Source organism: Artibeus jamaicensis, unplaced genomic scaffold (assembly GCF_021234435.1).
Source record: "Artibeus jamaicensis isolate MK-2021 breed Jamaican fruit bat unplaced genomic scaffold, CSHL_Jam_final contig_391, whole genome shotgun sequence".
Lineage (NCBI taxonomy): Eukaryota > Metazoa > Chordata > Mammalia > Chiroptera > Phyllostomidae > Artibeus > Artibeus jamaicensis.
In genome coordinates, this window is record NW_026521814.1 from 29,377,759 (window position 1) to 29,398,818 (window position 21,060).

Consider the following 21,060-nt stretch of genomic DNA (forward strand, 5'->3'; position numbering starts at 1 on the left):
CTGAGAATGCTGACGACGAAGCTGGGGGCTGAGGTAGACATTACCTTTTCTATTTTATAGATGAGAAACTGTGACTCAAATACATTAACCAATTTCCTCAAGACCCCATTAGAACACAGCAGAGGCAAGCTTAGATCTCCACCGGTCAGACTCCAGGCTAAGTCCTTGGCAAGGCATTTAACATATTGTGCTGAGAGGCAATACAACAACATGCAGGGGGGAAAACATTGCTTCCCCATCTGAACCTGGGAGATAATACTATCTACCTTAGAGAACTGATAAGAGAATTCAAGACAATGTAAGTAGACAAGGCCCTGGGCAGGCATGAGGCTCTGTGCGCACACAGCGAGAGCTCCATGCAGAGCCGTTATTGCCATCAGCATCGATAGTTGTGTGATTTCTTCCCTCCAAGACGGACAACTCTCACAGGACAAAGACTCACTCCCATTTATCTCTACAGTAGTAGCAAACTAGGTGCTCAGCAGAAATTGGCCAGACCAAACCAGTCTGCGTGCATGATCTTCCCCAAATTCCACAGATTGCTCTATAACATTGGTAACCAGAGTCTGTATGCTGCCTTTCAGGTTTCTCCCGAAACTAGCATGCATTTTAGTTTCCTGAGATTCGTGGATTCACTATGAATTTTAATCATCATCCCTGTGATTACTTGATTGTACAATCCACCTAACAACCCTTGATTAGCCCAAGGATATTATTCCACTGTCTGACAGTTCAAGCCCTCTGCTCTCGTTCAGTCTCTTTCAGATGATCGCTTTTAGGCATTTCGTGCCTCACTAACATCTAAAACAGATGGCACGCAGGGGACGTGTCAAGAACTGATCTGCAAACCAGTCTATTTGTTAGGAGCTCTGGAAAACAGGTTTTATGAAGGGATGGACTAACTTTTAAGTGGATAAAAAGAAGAGTATGCATTAGCTGGGAATTCATGTTGTTGATGTATGTCGCAGGTAATTACTACAGGTAAGTGGGAATTGGGCAGTCTTGTATAATGGTATGCCTTGGAAAATTCAGTAAGGTACACAGACATGGTTCACCCTCTTATAACTAGCTATAACACCCTTTCTGTGAAAATGAAGATTCAATATTTGAAAACATATTTGCTTATTTGAGAATACAGTATTAACTTGTGGGATGAATTATACGAATAACTCAGACCAGATTTCCACAAATGTTTTCTATTCCCATTTTTTCTGTTGAGATTCTACAAGCACTTTCTTTCCATTTTAGTCTCATATACCCTTTGAATCCCCACTATAGCTGCTAAAAAATTTCCCTTGAGTCTTGGGATAAAAGTTATATAATTATACGTTCTTCTGTGACTTGAACTGGTTCCAGGATTTTGTTCAACAAATTAAACCTCACCTAAGTGATTTCAACAAGGAGTAACCCAACCCAAATTATGACTTCATTTGACCTGAAGCAAAGTCAGTGCTCTGTTTGAGAATTCAGCCTCAAATAAAGCCAAGAAAATGCTAATATCTAAATCTGGTGGCCTGTTATTATATGCCTGGCCTTGCAGATTCCGTGACCCCTTTTATGACACTTTCATGATGAGGCTTGTTCAAATTAAAGTTTCTATAGTATAACATGACCCTGTTATGTGAAATCATATTGTAAAAATTCTTGATTGCACATCCCAGTGTCTCCTGTTAATATGCATTTAAAAGTTTCCTGTAGCTTCCAGTACATGTATGCCAATTGATCATCTCCTTCAGTGACACACCACAGACAGGTAACTGCAGAGAAGGCCTATATTCAAGCAGAAGTCCTTTGGTTCTCTGAAGCAACAGAATCATACAAACGATTTCACGTGCTGTTAAGACCTACAACAAAATAACCATGCATTTCTATTACTGGCCAAGGGTTGCCAACAGCTGCTCTCCAGCAGGAACCTGGGTTATGTACAGGATCATGAGTCAAGGGGTGACTGACAGAGCTGCAGTCACCACCACACTCAGTCAGTGAAATCGTCCAGCAGTTTGCAGTTCCTCCTCTGCCTAAGTTTAAAGCCACTCTACTTTGCCATAAGCTGGACAAATGGAGCAGGAAATGCAATGGCAAAAAAGGGGGAAACGAGAATACTAGTAAAAATAGGTTCTAGGCCAGTGATACCCCTATGGTGTCTGGAAGAAACAAAACCTATCTGGTAATTATGGAATGCTTCTCATTTTTTTTCAAAATACTTCTTTTTTATCTATTCTACTACTTGAAGGGCATGACCTCCCTATCAGGGGAGACACATCTTTCAGAACTACGTGGTTAAAACCATTTAAGAGAGCATCTGGGTCCCTGAGCAGGCTGTATGACTTGCGCAAGACGGCCAACATGTCACGGAATTAGCTTCCTAGCTTCCCATCTGTGTTGTAAGACTGACTTAGGGGCAGTGTCTGGATCAACATTAGAATCCAGGACCAGGCCAGGACTGAAGCAGCGCTCCGGCAGAGAGGCCGGGCTACGTGTTCTGTGCCGCTGGCACGCACTTCTGTTTGTTGCCCACGTGAACTCTGTGATAACCGACAGCTGATGAATGGTCATGCAGGTCTCTACGCCACCTCTGAACTCAAGAGGAGAAAATAATTCAAAAGCAAGCACAGTAGGATCAACACACACTGGAAATGGTTCGTTGGAGTAGTTTTTAACAGACTGTTCAAGTATCACAAAAAACAGACATTTTTTTTTCCCATTACCTTGTATCTCCAATTCTAAGTTGCCCTTTGCAAACAGATTCGAATCCACAGAAAGACCTAGGCTTCTCCAGGAGGAAGGAAGGTAACCCCCCCTTTCTATAAATAGCCAAGACACACATAGCTAGTTGGCATCTGAGCTAAATTTGTAGCATGTCACAAAGAGATCAGGCAGAGGAAGTTTCTGCCATCTGTTTACCAAAGAAGCAGATGAAAGAAAATAAGGAACTCGAAGTGTATACACATAAAGAGAGCCTGACTTGGGCAGAGAGTTTATTTTGGAGGCTAAAAATACTGTGCAGACTGAGGAGGCACTCCAAGCCTTTGTCTTATAGATTCAGAATTGTTTATTACATGCTTCGGAAACTCTCAGAAGTGCATGATCTAATCTTCACTATAAGTATATGTCATACATTCAAACAAACATCCCTCCCTACATATAAATATCTTGCATACCAAGACAGACAGTTGGAGCAATATTAAGAAACAAGCCCTGCAAAGCCTTCCTGTCATGAAATACATTAAGTTCCGATCGTCAATCCTGACTCCCACTGATACCAAAGAAGCAGAGAAATACTGACAGGTTGTGCCCAACAAGCTTAATGTGACAACAGAGTTAAGCAAGGAGATGTCTAAAGACACTCTGAGCACAAAATAGGTCCCTTAGAAACACTTCAAATCATGTGAGGAAAGAGCCAAAGACACTTAATAGATTTAAGTTGAATGAGGCAAATAAGAAAGACATTTGGTTTTAGGTGGAGGATTAAAAGAAGTTTGTAAAGAAGAAAAGAAAGCAAAGCAGAAAAACAAATATGTTTCTTTTTAAATTTTGCATTTTTCTTTCAAGTTTTAGCATCTCACAAATGTAGACAAACAGAAAATGACAGATCTATATGTTCCTAACAGAAAAATCAAACATGTTAAACATTTTTCTGTATCCACTTCAGAACTTTATTTTAAAAATAGCTTTAGGGGTCAGGTGCCACAAATACTGTGACTTATTTGCAAATGGTTCAGAAAATAACTTGAAGAATGTGAAAGAGAGAGAGAGAATTTAGATAGGTTAGGCTGTTTCCAATTCTTCACCATTACCAATGGTATTGCCATGTACCTCTTTTTATATGCCTCCCTGTGCACGTCTGAAAATTTCTCTAAAGCAGATACCAATAAAAGGATCTATTCATATTCAACTATATCAGGTATTACCAAATAGCGTTCAAAAATAGTTTTCCCAATTAACACTCTCACCAGCCACATATTAGGTCCTTTTCCCCTGCATTCTTGCTAGTATTTGATGTTATCGCCCTTGTTACTCATTGCCAATGTGATGTACACAGCATGGTATTTCACTAAGTACAAGTGAGGCTAAGATTCTTCTCATATGTTTATTAAAAACTCTGGCTTCTTCAACTGCAAACTGCCTGTACAAATCCTTTACTCAGTTCTACATTCAACTATTAGCCCTTTTCTTATGTGTGGAGTCTTTAAATATTATTTAATCTGACTTTCCATTCAACTTTCAAAGTATGCCTTCACTTAGACACAGCAAAGACAAATCAATGTCTACTACAAGTCACCATGAGAGAGAAATTTAGATTTACATCATTAGGAGTCTTTCGTGCATGCAGGCACTATCCCATCGAGCTGGATTTTCTTTGCTGGAATTTTCTATGACTCAAAGGTTATAGTAAATCTCTGCCCCTACTCACCCCCACCATCAAACAACCTTATTCAACCATCATTCTGTTGGTATTTTAATCCATCCATTTGAATGTAATGCACATGTTTAAGAAACACTAGTATATTTTGCTATACCTAATGATCAAATAATATGTTCAAACCTCAAAACTGTATCTAATTCTTGAAACTAAACCAGAATCACTTAAAAGACTTTCAAATGAAAATAAAATAAATGAGAATGTCAAAGAAGTTTTATTATATCTGTCTCAGATAACTAAATCCTGGGTACTCGTATTGCACTAATTTTCTAAACTTAAATATATGGCAGGCAAAAATTACTTCAGAGATTTAATATTTTATAATTTGATCCTTAAAACAATAGTGGTATTATCACTCTCACTTTATAACTGAGGAACCTGAGACTTTGAGATGACAAGTAACTGGACCAGCGTCACACAGCCAGTAAGTGGTGGAACCAAGACTCAGAACCGGATCTGATGATGGTGCTCATGTTCTTGCTGATTCTCTGACTACTTACAAGCCTTGATAAACAAAAGCAGAGTTATTGTTCATTTCAGTTAGTTCTCTTGCTCTAATACTGTGGACCCAAGGACAAGATTCTCCCAAGTAAAAATTCTAAGTAAGCAAGAAGAATAAAGTTGGAGAATGAACACCACCTGAGTTTAAGACACCCTACAGTAATCAAGACAACTTGATATTGATACAAAGACATGTATATGGACAACACACATTTATGACTTTCAAAAAAGAGATAAAGTCAGTTCACTGGGGAAAGGATAACCTTTTTGACAAATGGCACTAAAACGATTAGATAGCCATAATAAGCAAACACACACACATGCATATGAACTCTCATCCAAACCTTATACCCTTGACAAAAATTAAATCAAGATGGATCATAAAACTAAATGTAAAACTTAAAATTATAAAATGTCTAAAGGAAATATAGAAGAAATGCCTTGTGACCTTGGGTTAAACAAAGATTTCTTAGATACAACACCAAAGTGTGAGCCATAAAAGAACAAATGGATAAATTATAATTCATCAGAATTAATCATTTCTGCTCCTCAAAACACACTGTAAAGAGAATAAAAAGACAAGCCAAAGACTGGATGAAATATCTTAAAGCATCTATTAATGGACTTCTACCTAGAACATACACAGAACTCTCTACTGTGAGAACAAACAACTCAGTTAAAAAGTATGCAAAAGGCTTAAAGAGACATTTCACCAAAAAAGATACAAGGGTAGCAAACATGCACATACAATAATGGTTGACACCATTAATCATCAGAGAAATGCACATCAAAGTCACTCTGCATACTTATAAAATAGCTAAAATGAAAAGGACTGCGATATCAAGTGTCAATGAGGATGTAGAGGAACTGGAATAGTCATATACCGCTGGCGAGAATGTCAAATGGTATGACTGCTTCAGAAAACAGTTTGGCAAATTCTTAAAAATTTAATACAGACCAACTATACGATCCAGATCATCTACTCTTAGGTATTACCTGAGAGAAATGAAAGCATACATCCACACAGAGCCCTGCACATAAACGTTAATGACAGTCACATTTGTTAGTAGCCCCAAATCGGAGATGATCCAATTTTCCATCAACAGGTAAATGGAAAAAGAAACTGTGGTACTTCCATCTGATGAAGAACTACTCGGCAATCAAAAGAAATGAACTACTGCTATATGTCGCAACATGGATGAATCAAAATAATTATGTTGAGTGAAAGAAGACAGGTAAAGAAAGAGTACCTGCTGTATGAATTCATTTGCATAAATTCCAGGAAATGCTAACTAATGTACACAGAGCAGGTCAGGGTTTGCCTGAGGAGGATGGAAGAGAGACCAGAAGGGTGGGAGGAAGGAGCTACCGAGGAGCACAAGGAAGCTTTGCTGGGGCGATGGATACAATCGTTGTCTTAATTGCGGAGATGGTTTCTCAAACGTAAAGAGGTCCAAATTTTGCTAATTGTGCACTTTCAGTATGTCTAGTTTATTGTATGTCAAACATAAGCAGCAAATAAAACATAACCTCTCATCTAATACAACAAAGGCATATTTAAGAGTTTTAAGAAAATACACCTAGGCAACATGGCAAATTCAGTTCAGAGGAGAAAAATGGCAAACTCATGAAAAGAAATGAGGTAACTCATGTTATGTCCTATTCAGGTATGAACATAAAAGTGAAGTTCTTGCAAAAACATGGAGTGTTGCATTAAAGTCTATATGCTTTTCAGATAGGCACAAACAAGATTTCTCCTCAAAACACCTATGGGGTGTCCAACCCATGGGAATGCAGCCCAACACAAAACTGTAAATTTACTTAAAACCTTTTTCGCTCATCAATTTTCATTAGTGTTTGTGTATTTAACGTGTGGCCCAAGACAACTCTTATTCTTCCAGTGTGGCCCAAAGATACCAAAAGATTGGACACCCCTGAGGCTAGAACATTTATGTTTCCCAAATGAAACCTTTGGCAAATGTGTATTGAGTAAGGCTGGAGAAAAGAAATCTAGAAAGTTACACGGGAAGGTGAATGGTTTATGTGGAACCTGCAGCATGTCAGCGCTGGATTAGCAGTGGGTCCCTGGGATCTTCCCACACCGCTCAGAAATTCCCAAGTGTCAGAGCCTTGGGGATCAGTCTAGGCCTGGGAAAGCCGATGGAGCACCGTTTGTTCTGCTGGCCTGTTATCATTCGGCCAGGGACACTCCTTGAGAGTCCACGGAAACAGAACACGGATAAAGGCACCATTGACAGTGCTCTACCTAGGGCTACAGAACAGAGAACTGGCCAACAGGCCTGTGCTTTGTCACCAGGAAAACACACAGTGCTGTACATCCAGCCACTGCAAAGACCGCAGTGAGGAGCTTCTGATGAGAGGCAAAGCAGGATGTGCGGGCACCACCTCCCCTGCATCCTCGAAGTTCATCACCTCCACAGTCATTCTGTGCAGCATCCCAAGTATGTTAGGACGTAGTGCCTTTAAATTTAAGGCATTTGTTAAACCATTTTTCACAAAGAAACCATAACTCTTGTTTATAGAAAACCTGTTTTTCGGTGAAGGATATTTAAGGAAGCACACAGACTGGAACTGCTCTTGGCTCCAATGAGTCCATCAACGAAGGGATGTCTACTTTCAGTTAGGGCCCCGCCTCTGGCTCATAGTCTCTTTTAATTGGTTCATTAAACAATCTATTCAACAAACATAGGTGTCTAATACAAAAGGCAGATAACTAAAAAAATAATGAGTTGGAAAAGCATCTCGTATTGACGAAAGGGTTTAGAGAAGGTAGCTGCTCGTTTTTCATGCATTTAAGGGATGGTGATGGTGAAAATTTGTCACCAGGTAAGTGACCACACAGTGTCAGAATCAAAACCTTAGAAGAAGAAGCTCAGAATTATGAAATATTTGAACCAGAAGGGTATTGGAGACATCCAGTGAGTTCACTAATTGGCCCAAAGTCACGCAGCTGTTAATGGCATTGGCAGACCCTTTCATTCATACAAATGACGAAGCATTTACTGGGGCCTACTACGCCCCAGACATCGTGCCCAGCCCTAGGACGCAGTAGCATTCAGGAGGCAGGCCCCAGCCCTTCTGGAGCCTCCAAGAGTCCTGCCCTCTGGACTCTACTCCAGTAAACGGATGTCAGATTAATCACAGCGGTCAGCGAAGAGCAGAAACCCACATACAGTGTTAGAAATCTCTGAAAGAGAAGGAAAGAGTGAGGCATGAAAGGAGACATCTACTCTGAGTACAACGACACTTAATTATTGGGTCTGTTCCTCTCACTCTCTCTGTTATGGGGGTAGGAGGCGAGGGGAATTAAAGCAAAAGCTCACAGTAACAAATGCTACGCTCTACAGAAAATCACCTTAACTAAAATGATTAGGATCTCTTTATTAAGGTTTTCTCCAACCTCCAGGTGGATATTTTAGAAACAGTTGACATGTAGTACTGATACCAGAGATCACCAGTGCAGTTGTGTGGACCTAAGATATCAGATTGGAACGATGATACGCCAAGGTGTCAGGGATGATTATTCTCTGGGTGAGTAATTTTAAGGGTGTTCTCCACTTTCTTCTTTCTTTGCCTGTATTTCAAGACTTGTAGGTGATGCGGTTTAGAAACAAAAAAACAAAATTCTTTTGTAAATAACAAACAATTTCCTATTAAAAAAAACCAGATCTCTAACAAGAGCTAGTTTTAAATATTACATATAAATAGTAAAGTGCTGGACATTGTTTCCTGTCCAGAGCCTTAATTATCTTATAGTAGGTTTTAAATAATTGCCATTTGAAAAATAAAAAATTGTATGTAAATGTGTTTCTTTTTTTTTAAATATTTTATTTATCTTTAGAGGGGAAGGGAAGAAGAGAGGGAGAGAAATATCAGTGTATGGTTGCCTCCCGTGTGTCCCCTGCTGGGAACTGGCCTGCTGGGAACTGGCCTGCAACCCAGGCATGTGCCCTGACTGGGAATTGAACTGTGGTTGCTTGGTTCCCAGGCTCGCACTCAATCCACTGAGCTACACCAGCCAGGGCTAATGTGTTTCTTTACAAATGACAAAACATCATGTTTGGGACTGAACGTGGCACGTTGTCATTTGTGGACTGCTTCATGGGGGCTGCCAAAGCGCTACCTACACAATATGCATCAGCTGAGTCTTAAGAAGACCCGGAGAGAATGACCAAGTGGGTACTGGTACCCAGTTTTACAGGACAGGAACGGAGGCTGACTCAGAGAGTTAAACGACTCGGCCAAGGTCACACACCAGTATTTGGTGACTCTGGGTGTGCTGATTCCACAGCCTCTGTTCTCCCACAATAGTACACAGGGCCTTAGTATCAGTATGAACTCCTCTCCGGGTAAGAACCTGCTTCCCCCTCCTCACTGCACTCTGAAAGCCTTTGGTCCTACTCTCATCTTCCCTGTCAAGTGACCTGCAGGGCAGGGACATGTGGACACACACACACATTCATTAGAAGCATTCTTGTGTGGCCAAAAGAAGGCAGACTCTGGGGTCGGAATGACCTGAGTTTGAATCCTTCCTCTGTTACTCATGAGCTATGTAACTTTGAGCAAATAACTCAGTCTCTCTGAGACTCATTTTTCTTTTCTATAAAATGTAAACAGGATCAAACTAGATGTCCCATAAATATTAGCCATCCTAGTATTATATTATGATTATGGACATTTTCATGGCTTATCCTAATTTTTTTTTTCAAATCCTCTTGGTGATTAGACAAAATAAGGAGATTCAGAACAGTTTCCTGAGAAACAATTTTACTGTTAAGAAATTATAGTTACCAGTAGAAGGGTGCAGCTCCCTACACAAAGCTGGCCAACAGCCGTGCTGTGCCTGCCTCCTCTCCTGCTGGAAGCTGTCAACCTCCATGGGTTTTGGCCACTGCATTCTGTCTACCTCAACCCACAGGCAGCCGAAGCCTCTCCCAGACTCCGGAGCTGGGCCTGGCATGATTCATCCTTTCTCTCATGGGAACGACAGTGGTTCTGTCTCACAGAACTACATAAAGCACCTACACCTTAGCAGCGGTAAACCCTTGCTCAGAATAGTCACATCCGGTCTCAACTGGGGCAGATGGGAGCTGCCGTGGGGGGTTAGATGCTGCGTCCTTTCTCTCCTCCCCCAAAGCTGAAAACCTTCTAAACATCCCCAAGCTAGGATGACCTTACCAAAACCTTCTGACACTTACAAGAGAGTTTTGCCATCCAAGACACCTATGCTATTAAGTCCCCCCTTATTAATAACTTTTTAGAAGTAAAGCCAACAAAGACTCTTTAAAGCAAACTGGTTGTCCTCAAGAAGACAGCCAGGAGGCCATGTCTTATAATCCTTAAGTCAATGCTAATCTTAGATCTCTCCCCAGCTTCCCCCCTAAGAAGATATGCTTAAGTTTTTAAGCATAACTTTGCTGACATGATTTCTCCTCCCATCCTAAATGTGAAGATGCTCCCTGAATGCCACTCCCTGAATGCTACAGGACAAAACAATAGAGCTCTAGGACCTGTGGCCTACTTTTTATGCACCGTTCTATTCCTAAGAATCTGTGTTTCCTACTACTATAAGTCTGTTAAGCATCTTCTACCCTTTCCTTGCCAAAGCAAAGGCTGCCGGCCACATGATCTCCTGACCAGAAGGTGAGTCTCACGTAGATGGAAACGTAAGGAGTGTGATGCTTCAAGACACTCAACACAAAACAAGTCTTCCTGAGAAGAAGCAGGGACGTTAAACATAAATAAAGAAAACATTTAGTCACAAAACAGGAAGCCTCTGATTTTGGGTTTTGAGTCACTTGGAAGAGTTTTTTCCACACTCAGCTCAAGTGTCTTTTCCTCTGAAAGCTCTTCTGACTTCCTAGAGCCGGGTATCAAACTCATTTTCACCTGGGGCCACATCGGCCTTGTGGTTGCCTTCAAAGGGACGAATGTAATTTTAGGACTGTATAAATGTAACTACTCTTTAACAGTTAAGCGAGAGATCGGTGCTACCGCCGGGTGGGAACAAGGTGCCGGGCAGATAAAACAAGGTGAAGGGCCGGATTTGGCCCATGGGCCTTGTGTGCACCCCCTGTGGTTTAGCCCACACCCCACGCTTCTGCTCTCCAGTCTCTCACTGCAGTGTGGTCACATCTGACTGTCCGCCCTTGTTTCTCCTGCCTCACACTAACCAGCTCGTGGGCTCAGAGTAGAGATACTCTTATTAATCTCAGTATCCATCTAGCACCATGCCTAGCATACAGTAAGTGCTCAATATATGTGCCTTAGAGGAATCCAAAGGAGTCATGTCTTGATTTAATCTTACATTCTATCAAAATCTACACTCCAATTTTTAAAAAATGGTCTGTGTGAGGATGGCCTGCAGGTTTCTGTGGTGAGACCAAGAGGAGGTTGTCCGGCAAGTAATGGATGCCAAAGCGTCTGGATGCAGTGGCTACCTTGGTTGTTTGTGGCTCTTGCCCACCTTAACCTTGGCTGAAGGTAGCAACTTGTCAGTCCATCATGGTTAGGGCTTGGCCTTGTCTCAACGCCTTCTGAGGATTCACAACCCTCAGCCCTTAGACTTCCTATCGGCTCTGCTGCTCTCAGCTGGGGCCTTGTTTTTGCACCTGACTTACGCAGTGGGTAAGAAGGCTTTCTCAGAAGGTGGTAAAGAGAAGGGACTCAGCCAGCAACTGTTATCAGTAAAGCTCACTAGTGTCCCTCCAATGGGGGCTGCCCTCCACGGCATTCTGGTGCCTGGGAGACCTCCTGCAACAAAACTTAGAGAGAGACATTAATTGTGGGCCACGGCCAGTCCACAAATGCCAGTTCCTAGGAACCCCATTGGCTTGTGGAAGTAGAGAACCAACATTAACTTTTTTTAACATGGAACATTTATTTCCTTGTCTCTGACTAGTCCAAACTTGTGTATGAAATAGAAGCTTCTATTTCTACTGATGTTAAATAGTTTCAAGCAATGAAAATCTAGATGTTGGAACAGAGTTATAGAAAATAGAAGGTGTTGGTAATTTTTATTAACAGGCCAGTGCTGGGGGGGGGGTGCTAGTGATGGAGAAGACTAACACTATTTCTTTTTTTATAATACTTAAAAAATTTTTTTGATTAGAGTTGACATACAATAACATATTAGTTTCAGGTACACAACCCAGTGATTAGACATTTATATAACTTACAAAGTGATCACCCCCCTAAGTCTGGTACCCACCTGACACCACACAGTTACTATAATATTATTGACTATATTCCCTGTGCTGTACTTTATATCTCTGTGACTATTCTGTAACTACTAATTTGTACTTCTTAATTTCCTCCCCCTTTTCACCCACCCCTCCAACCCTTCTCTCATCTGGCAACAGTCAAAATGTTCTCTCTATCTATGAGTCTGTTTTTGGTCTGCTGATTTCTTTATTTTGTTTTTTAAATTACACATTTAAGTGAAATTATATGGCATGTCTCTCTCTGTCTTATTCCACTGGGCACAATGTCCTGTAGATTCATTTATGTTGTTGAAGATGCCAAGAGCTCATATTTTTTAAATGGCTGACTCATAGTCCATTGCATATACCACCACTTCTTCTTTATCCATTCACCTACTAAAGGACATTTAGGTTGTTCTATATCTTGCCTATTGTAAATAATGCTGCAGTGAACTTATGGTTGCATATGCCTTTTCCATTCAGGGTTTTGGAAGACTAACACTGTTTCTTAAAAGGGGGGACTGACACAATTACAGTGGCAGAGTGGCTCCATCAAAGTACTTTTAAAAGGACAAGAAAGGAAGCAGGGTCACAGGTGGTTTCTAACTTCTCAGTTCCTCGAGAATTTCCCATAAGGCTGGATTTCCCAAAAAATGTGCTGAAGGACCCACATCCAAATCAGCCATATCGCTTGGCTAGGACAAAGAGTTCCTGGGGAAATTTTTATTCAGAGGGTAAGAAAGGACTTTATTTCCAGCCTGGCTGAGTGAGGACTTTGTATATACCTCAGGTCACTGGAGGCCGGGTCTCAGAAGCCACCAGCTGTGTCTGGGTAGCAGGACACCTCTCTGTCAGCACAAGGTCAAGGGCGTAGGGAGGAGAGGGCTGAAGTGGGGGGAGGGGAGCGCAGCCATTGCCAGGCAGGCCTGACACAGGAAGCCTTTCCCTGGTTCTCCAGCCGCACTGTGGGGTCAGGCAGGGCACGCACTTCCCCCAGCTGAAGGGCAGCTCTCAGAAGAGCCCTTCCACACAGCACTGTCTCTTCAATGGAAGAAATAAAGGCAGGTTTTGCCTCCACACTGAGCATGTGTGGTGATTAATCTCCGCCCCTGGCTGGGAGATCTCAGCCCACTTTCTATGGGGGAAGCAGGTCTCCCGTTGGCAGGATTCTTGCACCTCCCACTGCTCCCTTTCCTGTATGTAGCTCTCCTCCACCCGCCCCATGCCTTTCAACCCCCTCTCCTCTCAGCCCCAGGGCACTGGCTTTACCTGAACCAGGCCTCAGCCCAGCCAGGCCTGCCTCTTAGTCAGAACTGCCCGCGCCATTTTCTCCACCCAAAGATTTCCTACTTTAGAAATCCAAGCATTCAACCTCCCCCCACCCCTCCCAGCAACTGCTCTCCAAAGTAGTCCCTCCTTCTGTGGTCCCTGGACTTCGTTTGCACTTTGCTGATTCTGCCTTGGATTTTAGCCATGTCGACCATGGCGGTACAACCCAGTGGGCTCCAGAGGCACAGGGCCCAGTTCCGATCCCAGCCCTGCCACCTAGAGCCATATTGACCTCAGGCAAGTTACTGGACCCTCTTATACCTCCATTTCTTTGTCTGTAAATCGAAAACAATAATAGTACTGCCTCCTGGTGATTTGTAAGACAAAATGAAATGATGCTAATAAAGGCCCGGGCGCAGTGTCTAGTATACAGTTAGCACTCCACAAATGTTGCCTCATATCATTTCACCTGCGTGTTTACTCTTTCCCCAACAACACATTCTGGCTGGTTGGTGGAAACAGGGAGAGAAAAGGGGGTGGGAACAGAGATGGAGAAGGATAAAGTGTCCCACCCAGTCTCACCTAAAATTCCAGGGTAATCAAGATGGCAGCATCCAACAGGAGGAAGGGAAACATGTCCAAGGGCCAGACAAACATCCTCTCGGTAGGGTCTGTGACTGGAGATGCACAGGACGGAATGAAAGAAACCAAAACGCGCTCAGCATTGTGGGAGTTGTCACCTGGGAGGGGAGCTGACCAGACAGGACTTTCATCTTTAGCGAACAAAATCTAACTGCTGCCACAGCCATTTGTAATGACTTGGGGTGACAGAAAGGTGGTGTGAGTGTGGACCACAGTGACTAGGTCACACAATGTACCTCGTTTCCTATGGGAGAGCAGAGACTGGTAACCAGGAGGCCAAATGTAAGAAGAGCCCTGAACACTGCAGAAGCTCAGAAAATGCAGTGTGTCTAAAAGACAGTGGACAAATCAGCCAATTGCTGGAGTTTTCCATGAGTACACCACCATAAAATGCAACCTGTGGAAGCATCACTGCTGAGAGACGTTGCTGCCATACACGGCACCTGGAACCATCCGCCCTACAACCTGACCGATGAGAGAAATGTTTCATAGTAACTATGAGCACCTATTTACATGTGGCAGCATTTAAACTTGGACTTATTTTAGAAAATACACTTCCAATGACATAGTGATAATGTAAATGATTTGACTCACTATGAAATGAAAAGAAGAATTTTTTAAAAATTTTTACAAAGGGCCTGAAAGAGGGATTTGAGACCAAGAGAAAGGACATTGCTCTTGCTTTAAGTTCGTACTTTAGTAGACTCAACAAACATATATTGGTAAGTTTTAACCTGTACCAAATTTATCTTGGGGCTCAAAAATTGGACTTCAAGTCTGCCCAGAGATCTTCTGTTTGGCCAGCACAGAGGTCTTTAACATGCAAACTGCAAAGTCCTTATGGGGGCACGAATATTCTAGTTCAACACACTCCCATCCCCAGCACCTTCTTTACATGCTGGCCCTGCCTGCTGGACTCCCAAGGCTTTGGAGTTGGCACCTAGGATCTGTACTTTTCCCTTCTAAGTGTGCTCATGCCTTTGGCCCAAAGCAATGCAGGTTGGACCAAATAAACTGCTGCTCAATGACATGCTCTGAGATACACGCTGTGCCATTAACTGTTGTCGGTGGTTCTTGGGAGGCAGGCTTTGTGACAGGTTCCAGGATATAAAGATGAATGAGCAAGAATCCTCATTTTACGAAGAGCTAAAAATACTGAAATGACAAAGGCACCAAGTGAAACTGAGGAATATTGAAAAGGGGATGGTATATAAGAAAATGGCTAAACAAAAATTAAATTCTTTATAAAGAAACATCCTTTGAATAGAGAAAAATCACTGACATTGATTGGATTCTTGAATGTGCCAGTCCTTGAGCTAGGCATTTCCCATGGACTCTGCTCAGAATGTGTAGGAACTATGACTATCCCCATTTTACAGATGGGGAAACAGAGATACAATGATTAATTTCCTAGTCCGAGGTCATAGTAAGCTGGTACACCTGAATCCAGGTGACTGGCCACCAGAGCTTACCATTTTACCCACTACTCTATGCTGCATCCCAAGGATAACCTACCACTAGGCTGCACTGTCTGCTTGTAAATATTCTTTAGAAACCAAAAATAATCTTTTCTTTAAAAAAAATCTTATTGAATTTATTGGGGTGACATTAATAAAATTATATGTTTCAAGTGTACAATTCTATAACACATCATCTGTATATTTTACTACGTGTTTACCACCCACACTCCAGTCTCCTTCCATCACTGTTCATCTTCCCTTTGCCTTCGTCTATATCCCCCCACCCTTCTTTCCCTCTGCTAATCACCATACTGTTGTCTGTGTCTACGAGGCTTTGTTTCTTCTTTTTTGCTTAATCACTTCACATTTTGCACACAGCTCTCAACCCCTCTCCCCTCTGACAGCTGTCAGTCTGTTTTCTGCATCTATGAGTCCATTTCTATTTTGTTTGCTACTCTATTCTATTCATTAGATTCCACATATAAGTGAAATCATGTGGTATTTGTCTTTCTCTGACTAGCTTATTTCAGTTAGCATAATGTTTTCCAGGTCCATCCATACTGTCACAAAAGGTAAGATTTCCTTCTTTATTAACAGCTGAGCAGTATTCCATTGTGTAAATGTACCACAGCTTTTATATCCACTCATCTACTGATGGAAACTTGGGCTGCTTCCGAATCTTGGCTGTTGTAAATAATGCTGCTATGAACACAGGGGTGCATATAGTCTTCCAAATTAGTGTTTCAGTTTCTTCAGATATGTTCCAAGGAGTGGAATCATTGGGTCATAGGCAGTTCCAGTTCTAATTTTTTGAGGTTAACTTCATACTGTTTTCCACAGTGGCTGAATGCAATATGCATTCCACCAAGAGCACAAAAGGATTTCCTTTTCTCCACATGCTCGCTAACACGTATTGTTTCTTGATTTATTGATGATGACCATTCTGACAGGCATGAGGTGACATTGCATTGTGCTTTTGAATTTGTATTTCTCTGATGATTAGTAACATTGAGCATCTTTTCATATGTCTATCGGCCATCTGTACATCCTCTCTGGCAAAGTGTCAATTCAGATCCTTTGCCCATATTTAATTGGATTGTCTATTTTTTGACAAAATTTTTGACAAAATTTTTTAATTTTGATGTTGAGTTGTATAAGTTCTTTATAAATTTTGGATATTAACCCCTTATCAGATGTTATCACTGGTGAATATGTTCTCCCTTTCAGTGGGTTGTCTTTTCATTTTGTTAATCGTTTCTTCTGTTGTACAAAAACTTTTCAGTTTGATGTAGTACCATTTGCTCATTTTTTATTTTGTTTCTCTTACTCAAGGCATTATATCAGAAAAAATATGGCTACAAGAAATGTCTAAGATTTTACTGTCAATGTTTTCTTCTAGGATTTTTATGGTTTTGAGTGTTACATGTAAGTCTTCAATTCATTTTGAGTTTATTCTTGTACTTGCATATAGTGTAAGAAGGTGGTCTAGTTTCATTTTTTTGCAATTTTCCCAACATCGTTTATTGAATAGACTGTCTTTATACCATTGTATGTTCTTTCCTCCTTTGTCAAATATTAATTGACCATAAAAGCATGGTTTTATTTCTGGACTCTCTATTATGTTCCATTGATCTATATGTCTATTTTTACACCAGTACCATGCTGTTTTGATTATTATGGCCTTGTAAGATAGTTTGATATCAGGTATTGTGATTCCTCCAACTTTAATTATCTTTTCAATTTAAATTCATTAAGTCAACTCTTTTAGGATATTTTGTATCCTGAGAGAAATTACTGTGTCCAAGGATAAAAGCATAACATGTATAAATGATAGGACTGGTTTTCAAGCTACTAGAAAAAAATAAATATGGCATTTTAGCTTATAAATCACTCTTCTCACTTTAAATAGTATGAACCAATTCCCCAAACTCTACTCTTTCTTGCATTGAGCTAAGAGAAATCAAGTTTCTCTAGGTGATTCACATGCCTAATAAAGTTTAAAAAGCATTAGCTACAGGAATAAATGTGATAAGATATGTGTTCAACAGTGCCCTATCAATAAACTTTTTGAGCAAACAAAATTATTTATTTAACTAGTCATTCATAAATTTTATACACTCACTACTGTGTTATCATATTTAACATGCATAAGATGCGTACAAAAATACACACTGAAATGTTTTCAAGAAATAGAAGTAAGTAGTCCACTGCCCCCCAGGGGATCACCTTGCACATTTCCTGGGATGCCTGTACTCCCCCTTTTGGCAATCTACTTTCTTAGATCATGGATCTTATCTTAAGGCTGGGCCATCCAACTCAGACTGGTGTCTTCCAATCATCAAAGCCTACCCAAAATCCACATCAAGAATAATTTCTATAAGAACCATATGATTTCATTCATATGTGGGATATAAAACTAAAAGCAACAAATTAACAACAAGAAAAACAAACAAAAGCTCACTGACACAGACAACAGTGTGGTGGTTACCAGAGGGAAGGGGGTAACGGGGATAATGAGGGTAAAGGGGTCAAACATGGTGACAGAAGATGATTTGACTTTGGGTGGTAGACACACAACGTAATATGAAGATCATGTACCATAGAAATGTACACTTGAAACCTATATAATCTTATTAACCAATGTCATCCCAATAAATTTAATAAAAAGAAGAACTTCTACATCTGAAGGAGGCACTGTGCATTGCTCTTCATGAAGCCCACCAGAACAGGTCTTGGGAAATCTGTGCTCAAGTAAGGTTTTTTCATAATTCAAACCTGTTCTTGTATGTTCTCTTTTATGAAAATCCTCATATTATCTGATAAGCATGAACTGTCCTCAGTTGCTTCACTTCTCAGGGCTGGGTCAGTGGAAGAGACTGGCAAAACACTTGTCTACTACATGACTGGCTCCCAGTCAAACTCAGAATATCCTTGTCATATGGTTTAACACAAAACAGTCAGCTCTTTCCCTTTACAGGGCTCTTCCTCCCTGCAAGTCAAATTATCCTCACCACAGCATGCTGAGCACAGAGATCTTTCTTATCTAGCATTCTATTAAGCAGAACATGCATTTAGCTACCTGTCCCATGTAATTTAGAGATTCAAGATCTTTGCAATGATGATTCACCTTTGGGGCCCTGAACTGCCATGTCAGAAGTTCAGCTACCCTATGGGCATCTGCTCTGCGGAACCCAGGCCAGGGCTGTGTGGAGAGGCCCTGGGTAGATGCTCGGGCCAACAGCCAGCATTGACTGCCAGACATGTGAGTGAAGACACTTCCAGAAGATACCAGCCCCCATTGGTATGTCCTCCCAGCTGACAAGACTTTCCAGCTGAGCCCAAACATCGTGGAACAGAGAAAAGTTATGCCACTCTGCCCTGTCTGAATTCCCAACCTACAAAATCCATGAGCATAATAAAATGGCTCTTTTACACCACTAAATTGTGGGTGTTGTTATACAGCAATAGTAACAGTCTCTGTGTGATTCCGAAGTGCTCTCTGAATTATTAGAGAAAGACAACATTATGTTTAGTGTTAAATGGCCCTATTGTTTTCTAATTCAGGGCAACCAGGCAGTCATGGATATATGATATATAGGGCAACTCTCTAATAGGAGTATTTATTAAACCCCAACACCATTTCTTTTGTGTACTAGCAAACAGTCAAATACTACATGTGCAGGATAATGGTGGCCACAGTGACTTTACTGTCCCCCAAAAAGTAATCTTTAGTTCTGTTCCCTCCCCCAGAAATGAATTGTCTCCCCTCCTCCTTTCCCTACATCTCTCCCCCTTCTCTACTGCTCAAGCCGGGGGCCCAGAAGTCATTCTTAGCATCCCACCTTTTCCTTGCCCTTCACATTTAATCCCTCATCAAATCCTGGGTGATCTACCAAGGCTTTCAACCTCTAGTGGCTGTGAGTGGCGCCCCCTAGAGCTCATAAGCGCATAGCAGCCCTGATTCACAGCTAACAACCCAACTCCAGGTACATCATTTCAAACCCCACTGCAGGCATGTCTTCCTGCTGTTCTCACAGCTTCTATTCTTTCCCTCACAACACTTCTTCCCTAACTCCCAGACTGACTTTTTAAAATATTCACCAGAACCTTCTGCATTAGGTTGAACCTGAACTCTTCTCTCAGCTCTGATGACCTGGTCCTTCCTTATCTCCCTTTCAACCTCCTTCCACTTTCTCTCTCTCACTCACAGTCCCTCAGCCACCGTGGCCATCTTTCAATTCCTAGAACTTGTCACTCTCTCCCCTGGCCCCTCAGGGCCTTTGCTCATGTCTATCTAAACTGAAACATTAACCCCATTTTCTCATGACCCCAGTTTCTCATGGCCAGTCTCAGCTCAAATGCTGCCTCCAACTCCCCAGTAGAACTTTCCTGACCACCTTTTGTTCAGTATCACAGCACATGGTAGTTCTCCTTCACAGCAGTCTTCTCAATTATATGGACCGACTGACTCATTTCTGATACCTATTTACTAACTGTCTTTTCAACACACTGTAAGCTCCTGAAGGCAAAGACCAGGCCTGTGTCCACCGCTGACGCATCTCCAGCACCTGGCACACAGCAGGCTTGATCCCTGTGTGCTGAGTGAGTGTGTTAACCTGCACACCATATACAGCACATCGTTAGTACCACCCCCACCCCCACCCCAGAACTTTCATTTTCCTTTCAGTTTGACCATGGACTAGTCGTTCTCAAAGCATGGTCCCCAACCAGCAGCAGCAGCATCGCCTGGGAACATATGAGAAATACAGGTTCTCAGTCAAAGTCATGCAGAGAGAGGCGCTTATTGCCTCATACAGCTAGCAAGTTGGGGGCAGGCCTGGTGTCAGGCATGGCAAGGTCCAGGTGCCTGACATTCATTCAGGCTTCTCTCTCTTGTTCTTTCTTCCCAAACCCGCTCTGCTCATGCCTTCCAAGAGGAAAAACCAGATTGTGTCCAAAAGATCAAGAATCAGTTTGACATCTGACTTCTCAACAGGAACGAGGCAGACCTTGGGGAAACAATGCTGGCACGTTTCTGAAGGAAAACCATTTCCTGCCTCACTTGTGGGCCCATCCAAAGCCAGTGCAGAGTGAGGGCAGAGGGAAGACGGTTCAGATACGCAAAGTCTCAGAAACTATCTTCCATGCACCCTTCTCGGGAAACAAAAGAAGGAACAAACCAAGAGGGGGAGACGTGGGATCCAGGGGAGAAGGGAGGGCCTGGGAGGCGGAGCTCCAGTGTGGAGGGAAGCAGGACAGACACGCTGCAAAGATGACCCAAGAATGATGGAAGTGCTGAGAGGAGACTTACATAATTGGGGAGATTACAGGGATGAATTTGTGATAAATGCAGAGGAAACTAAGCAAATAAATAGGTACTTTTTAACTCCAGTAAAAACAAAAGATGGTACGTGAAGGAAGAATAAATACAATATACCACATGGGAAAATAAATAAATAAATACAAGTTCTGGGGCCCCACCCCCAACCTCCCAAAACAGAAACTGTGAGGGTGAGGCCCAGCAACCCATTTTGTGACAACC

General features: G+C 41.8%; 1 protein-coding gene across 5 annotated transcripts in view; it reads right to left on the reverse strand.

The window, feature by feature from the left end:
• The window catches only part of ANKRD44 (ankyrin repeat domain 44), a 298,600-nt gene that overhangs the window by 148,285 nt on the left and 129,255 nt on the right, over window positions 1–21,060 (reverse strand). The window lies entirely within an intron of this gene.